The 7,420-nt window shown below is 36.2% G+C and overlaps 1 pseudogene; it reads right to left on the minus strand.

Annotated features, from left to right (window-relative positions):
* Positions 1-1,469: 1,469 nt before the first annotated feature.
* On the minus strand, positions 1,470-2,348 carry LOC129462243 (large ribosomal subunit protein eL6-like; annotated as a pseudogene).
* Between the last annotated feature and the right edge of the window lie 5,072 nt (positions 2,349-7,420).

Here is a 7,420-nt window from a genome sequence, read left to right on the forward strand (position 1 = left end):
TAATGTGATCAAGCTTTTATTTAAAAAGTACATTATTCTAGCTATCTGGTAGATAATCATAAAAGCACAAATTAATATGTGGGGACAATTTTTAGAAGCCTTTTCTTATATTTGAGGTGAAAGTTGATGACAGTTTGGAGTGAAATGACAGTAAGAGACAAAAATTTCAGTAATAATTTTGATACATAAGAGACTTGAAAAAATTGTGTTTGATTGAATATTGGGACTACAATGGGGAAATAACATCCATAGATAATTTTCAACAAGTTATTACTGTGAAGAAAGCCAAGAAGTAGATCATAGCTTAAAGGAAATGCCGGGACTAAGGAATCTTGTTGTTACTGTTTTAGTTGTGGTTTCCAACTTGGAAGCCTTAAGGCATGCCTATGGGCTGATAGATACAGAGGTGTATATTCAATATGCAGAAGAGAAAAAGGAACACTTGAAAAAAAGAAAGTCTTTAAAAAAGTGGGATGGGCATCCAAACACCAGAAGGTGTTCCAGCTTATTCACTTCAACAGGAGGGGAACTAGATAGCAAGAGTGAAAATGAACATCAGGCGGACATCCAGCAGTGTGAAGATGAGACAACTCCTGAATTAGCTGAGAGTAGAGGGCAAAGGATGGGGTTTAAGTAGTTGGAAGAATGAGACAAAACATGAATGGTTTAAGATTATAGGAAAACAAACCTTCTAGAGAAGTGAAATGATATTTCCAAGCAACATTGTTACTACATTCAATTTTCGGTGATGAATTTAAATTGGGACCAGTCTTTATGGGTTTAACTAGGGTTAGAATTTGCCAGGAGATTTTTTTGTTTGTTTCCCATGGACTTAAGGATATTTACAATGAGGTGATAAATATGGTGGACTGGGGAACCTAAGCCAGGTAAAGAGGGTGGCAAAGACATGAGAGGGATAATAGAATAAAAAGTTTTATGAGTAAAGTTTATGATTCTCAATAAGCTCAAGAAAATGTTAGAGTGGGAGATGTGCAGCAATAGGCCATGAGATTGGGTGGAAATATCCAGATAGCAAAAATTGCATATTTCCTGCTGATGACATAGTCAAGAATGTGACAGAGTAGGGTAGAGGAAATATTATTGGATGAGAAGTCATGTAATTGGAAGGCCATGGATTAAAATATAAGAAAATCAACACACAACATAGGAAGTCTAAGGAGTTTTTACAGTAGATAAGCAATGGAAGACATCAGTTACCAATAAACTTATAAGGAAGGACATGGGATGGCCATTTAACTTGGCCTGGAAAAAAAATAGTTCTCCAATATACTACCTAAGTCAATGGATATACCGCTATACCTCAGTTACTTAAATTGATCAATCTATGAAAAACCACACATTATTCATGGGCTATTTGCTTCTTAAAAACTATGCACCCTAATCTACTTCATGTTACAATGGAAAGACTAATACAGAAAAAGAAAATGTTTCCCAAAGTTACATCTTAATTTTTTTTTTTGTAGTCAGCTATTAGGTTCTTAAGATATTTAGAACACCAATTTGTGAGGATAAATTCCATTTGTCAGGGCAAACACAGATCGCAGGTAGCCCTGAAGCTGAGGAATAGCTTTGATTTTTGGTAAAATTTGTGAGTCCACAGCTTTCTGATCAATCTTGCGCTGCTCCATAATCTCGTATTTCTCTTTTTCTGTGTCGAAGATCTCACCTTCCTGGTGTCTGGGCTTCCGCAGCTGCTTCTTGAAGTAAGCATCAGTAAGATGTTTTGGGATTTTTACATTGCTGATATTGATTTTGGTTGAGGTGGCAATGACAAATTTCTGGTGTGTTCTTCGTAGAGGAACTCGATTGAGGACCAAGCCACTAGCCAGCTGCTTCAGGAAAACCACCCTCTTGCCCCTGTGGCGTCCAGTGAGCATGATCAGAATGGTCCCAGGGGTAATGCTGGCTCGCAGTTTTCTCACGTGCTGACTGAAGGGTTTTTTGCCATGGCTCAACAGCTTTCAAGGCACATCTTCAGTAGGATGATATCTAGGCATTTTGCGAAGTTTAACCACCTGGGTACCACCATTCTTGTCACTACCAACTGGTTTTGTAACAGTTGCAAGAATCTTCTTCTTTTTCTTTTCAACCTTGGATTTAGCGGCTGAGGACTTCCTCTTGTACATGGCCTTTCTGGAATACATGGCAGATCGGGAATACCTGCCAATTCCTCTGACAAGGACAGGGTTGCAGCTACAATGGGGCTTCCCCTTCTTGGGCTTTTTAGCCTTGAGGTTACCCTTTTTCACCTTGCCACCAGCATCAGCCTTCTTGGCTTCGGGTTTCTTCTTTTTAGTATCTGGCTTCTCAACTTTTTCACCCACCATCTTGCAAGATGGGAAAGCACATCTTAAATTTTTAGGAAACTTAGGTCTAAAACTCAGTCGAGCTTTCTTTCTATACCGTCAAAGCATTGTTTCCCAATCTCACAGTGCAAATGTTTGGGGTTTTCAAAGTGGGCCAATAAATATTACTTCTCTTTCTCTCTCCAGTCCTGAATAAGTTGGGAAAAAGAACAAATAGTAGTGCAGATATGAAAAAATCATTTCATTACTTATAAAATCTAAATTATAGCAGCTTAGTCCCCAAAACTGAGCACACTCAGTATATTTATCCCAGATTTAAAAACTGCTAAGTGATAAGTCATTCACCTGAAAGAGTTGATGGAAAAAAGAGAAGCCAGAAGTGTTAAACTAATTAACATCCCTTGACACGTAAAGAGCTATCAGGAGTAGAGAATTAGTATCTCCAAATACCAAAGACATCGCTATCAGTAATGGGGAAATAAACAGAGGGAACTTCTCAAATTTGTAAATAACATAAATAATATTGGCAATTCAAATAGGAAACACCAAAAAGTAAATAATAAAAAGGTACTTTAAAGAGGTGTAAATGACTTCCAGAATCGTAACCAAGTCAGAAGAGTATGCAATTCTGAAGGTGAGTGGACGGTTTAAGAAGACTAGAAGGCAGGGGGAGAATCGCAGAGACGCAAAAATGCCAGTGCCCATTTCTCTGCTATACAAGAGATTGAATACATTAGGCAAAACTCTTGAGTATTGCAGCTGTAATCTTCAAAATATTCCTTTTGACAAGATGGATGCTACCTTCAATTTTAGCCATTGAATAACAAATCCATCTTTTAATTTTATGCTCATCATATATGATATTACATCTTATATAGTTATGATTATAGAGAGAGATTGTGCAGGATATGTTGGCTCAAGAATTTCCCCCTTCTTTTATTTCCTATATGAGATCAATAAATGAGCACTTTATAGAAGCACATTCATTTATGGGCTTGGTTGATTTGGGTCAACTCTAATAAGGAGAAAAACTTTCACTAAACTCTCAAAAAATATATTTCTGCCTGAGAACTAAGCCCCAAGCTAGCCTTTCTGGCCATACCTGAATAACATATACAATATTTCTATTTTAAATTTCATCATGGAATGGAATATTTACTCCACACCGTCTTACATTGAAAGCACAGACCAACTTTTTGCAGCATTAATCAATTCAATGCAGAGGATGAAGATTCAGGAACTCCAGGATCCTTATCTTACCATAGAAATTTTAATCCCATCTCCCTACTTCTTAATGGGAATGATCCACCTTGGAATCCCTTTGGCTCCTTCTTTTTCCCTATTGTCAGAATATCCTCTTTTTTTTCTCAAGATATTTTTCTTCTTTCGCTTCCAAAAACAAAATATAGTATGTGACTTGAGGGAGGAATTTTCAGAGAGTGTGAGGCATACTGTCAATTCTATTTTTGTATACCCCAAGATGAAAGAAATCAGAAGCACATATTGTCTCTAAGAAACTTCTCAGGCTGGTACTGATACACAGCAGTTGCATTTTTTGCTAGGTATAATTTGTTTGTATTTCCCTATGAAATCCAGTTTAAATTAAAACAATGTGCTCCCTTATGAAGAAAAATCAATCAGAAACAAGCTGCTTTCAAAGTAGTAAGGAAAGTAGAATGGGAGATTGCATCCACATTGCTTTGCTTGATGGGCCAAACTTTCACAAGTTTCTGGTCATTCTTTTTACTTTTCTCCCATTGGATACATCTGAGAATTTAAAGGAAATAATAACATGATCAGAAGCTCCAACCTGCTCTGGGGCAGAAAATCAAAGCCCTATATACCATTGGAAAAGTCCCATTTAGTTAATGATTAGGGAGACATCCAAGATTTGTGTACAGGCTGCATAGCAGAGTCAGAGTAGCATGAAGAGACTAAAGGTCTGCAAGTGCTCAGGATCAAAGAAATAAGAACACCCCGCTTACCCTTGCCATGTAATAGAGTGTGTCCTCCAGAAATACACCATGGCTATCTCAGATGCCATGTAGCCACATGGAAAGCAGTAGTGAGGATTTATGGTTTAAGTAAATTACTTTCAGAAGTCGTATTTCCAAGCGATTAGTGTGGAACAAATAGTCTGAAAAATCTGGGGACAGAATACTTATTTCTGTAAGCAAGTCAATGGGATAAGAGACAGTGTAGCAACTTCACCTCTTAAAATCACTATTTTGCATTTGAGCTATGGTACTATAGTACAAATATCATGCTCATCACAATTAGCAATTAGATGAGTAAACATGCCCAAGCTAAAAGCAACACTCTATTTTTTCTTCTTACCAGAGAAGACACTTATTTTGTAAGTAAAAGTTTGGTCAATTATAATTGAGAGCAGCAAAACAACCCTTTCCCTAATGCAAATTAAAACTGTTTTAGAGTTTCCATTAAAGTAATCAAAAAAAATCTAACCTGAGTCATCATGGCAGAATGGAGTTGTATCAGTCAGGAGAGGCCAGGTAACAACCTCAATCAGTTAGAAGAACCTAAACTAACAACCCCAAACTCTCAGTGGCTGAAAAACAAAGTTCGTTTTTTTTTCTCATACTATATGTTCATTCAGTTAGGCCAGAAACCAATACTCATTGTAGCCATTCTAGGAAACAGGATAACAGATGCTCAATGGAACTATGACATCACTATCTCACCATGTGCTTCCTTGGTTGCAATCTCTGTGGCTGAAGATGGAAAAGCACTGGCCTATTGAATGTTCTAGTTTGAAAAATATACTCACCACTTCTACTCACATTTGCTTGGCCAGAACTATTGACCTGATCATGCCGAACTTTCAAGTGGGTGGGGAATTATAATTCTTCCTGAACCCACATGTAAATGAGTTCAGACATTACTGAATAATATTAGTGACTATTTGTAATACCTCCCACAATTCAGTATTCTAGTCACTACATATTTGGTTGTCTTTCAACTACTCTCCAAGGAGGTATCCCAAAGTCTGGCATACGCATGGGATGAAAGGTGGTATTTACAACTAGTTCAGATGTGTGTCCTCTTGTTCAGGGAATTAAGAACTGAAAAACAAGCTATCTGTGTTTAATAACCCTGTATACATTGGTGAAACCAGAACAGGAAAAGAATAATACATTTTCATGTCACTTCAGAAAGAAGAACGGGAAACATACAGTAGTCGCTGGTTCATAGCAATTCTGAAGCTTCATTGAACAGGCATTGTCAGGGATCCTCTATTATGAAAATATCCTTCTGTGCCTTTTCATATTTACTCAAATGCTTATTTTATTTCTCTCTGGTAGTGACCCTTCTGCACTGAGTAGCCTTTCTGTTTTTGGACAGTAGTGAAATGTTACACTGCAGAGTATTAAATATGATTTTATATGGGGCATCCTAGGTGTCAGATGAGGAGAATATAAACCACAAGCAAGGGGGAGTTAGCCCCTAATGGAATGATCTTTGACCAACAGGCAACAGGAAAAATGAAGGAATCCTCCTTTCTCTCACCCATGTACTATTTCAAAGTATGATTACAACCCTTGACACCCTTTCCAGGAACTACTTTTGGAGTAGTACATGGAAAAGAGGAAAGATAGAACATTTATGTTTGGTTGTCTTCCTTTTCCCTATTGACAAACATAAATATGTAGCAACTTAATGAAGAGAATCAAACAGTGGCCATTAAATGCTTCAGACAAGATGTGAAACTTTTCTCTCCTTCTCTCTTTTCATTCCCTAGAAAAAGTAACATGGTTATATACAACTTCAAGGGTTAAATAATTATAATTCTTCATGTGCCTGGAAGAAGAGGAGAGGAAAATGAGATGTCAGGGAATATGAGTAATATCTACTACAGATGCTCTCAGTATTCAGACTCTCCAGCTCTTTTCCTACCTGTGGCTGTATGCGTAAGTGAAGCCAAGGTCTCCACCACCCTAGAAATTTCCTTAAGCCACTTTCCAGCATTCAGAAAGCTAAGCCTGTCTCCATCTTCAGGGATGGATTGCTCCCATATCCACTAATATTCGGGTTAGGAACCCTTGGGACATCAAGATTCATGCTTGAAAATATTAAGAGATTTTTACAAAGCCATAGTCATCCTGAGTTTAACATTGTTTACTCTATGAGAGAAGTGGTTCCAAGTACTGAAAAATCAAAACAAAAAAAGCAAAACCAAACAAACAAAAAACTTCACATTTCTCAAAGTACAGTAGAACAGAATGCAAATTATGTTAGTATAATATTCTGCCACACTTTCAGTAGTGAAAAAAATACACTGTATGAGGTCTTACAGATCTGTGTCTAATGCTAGCTCTTATCCTATTTCCCAGCACACTACATTTTGAAGGACAAATTTTTTTAGGTCTCTACATTTTAATATTTTCACAACATTTTCTAAAAGTAGAAAATTCTTCAAATGTTCTGTGTGAACTAACCAAAAATATATTGCTAAAGAACTGCTATCATCATAATAAATGGTTTACCATTTTAGTTTCCTTTACTTCTTACTAAGAAAGATGCTAAGAAATAATCATTTTAGTACTTAAAAAATGTTGATTTTAGGTTATTAATTGTATTTTGTATGAAACATGTAACTTATTTGTAGAAAAGTTACTGAAACTTGGTTAAAATCATTTTGGTATTTGTGTTTTTACTTTCTTCTATTTTTGTTTCTTTTCCTTTTTGGATAAAAGTTTCCAACTAAGCTTAGAATATTCCCTAGGATTTTTATTTTCTGGTCACTACTGTATAGCTGGATGAAAAAGGAGACAAACATTTGCATACATACATACATATTTGTAATTACTTATCATAATGATGCTTTACATTTGTATAATTTCTTAGCTTAAAAAACACATAAATATACATGATCTTATCTAATTTTCACAGTCTTTGAATACCAATACAGAAATGAGAAAACCGTAGATCACTTGAGTTAAGTTATATTTCCAATATACAGATGACGGGTCAGATTCAGGACAAACTCAGGTTTTTACCCTTGAAATGTAAAAGTAATGTTTTCTTTCTTAAAGTTGTCTTGTTTTATTATCTGTTTGTTTTTGACCATGAAA

Source organism: Symphalangus syndactylus, chromosome 14, assembly GCF_028878055.3.
Source record: "Symphalangus syndactylus isolate Jambi chromosome 14, NHGRI_mSymSyn1-v2.1_pri, whole genome shotgun sequence".
Lineage (NCBI taxonomy): Eukaryota > Metazoa > Chordata > Mammalia > Primates > Hylobatidae > Symphalangus > Symphalangus syndactylus.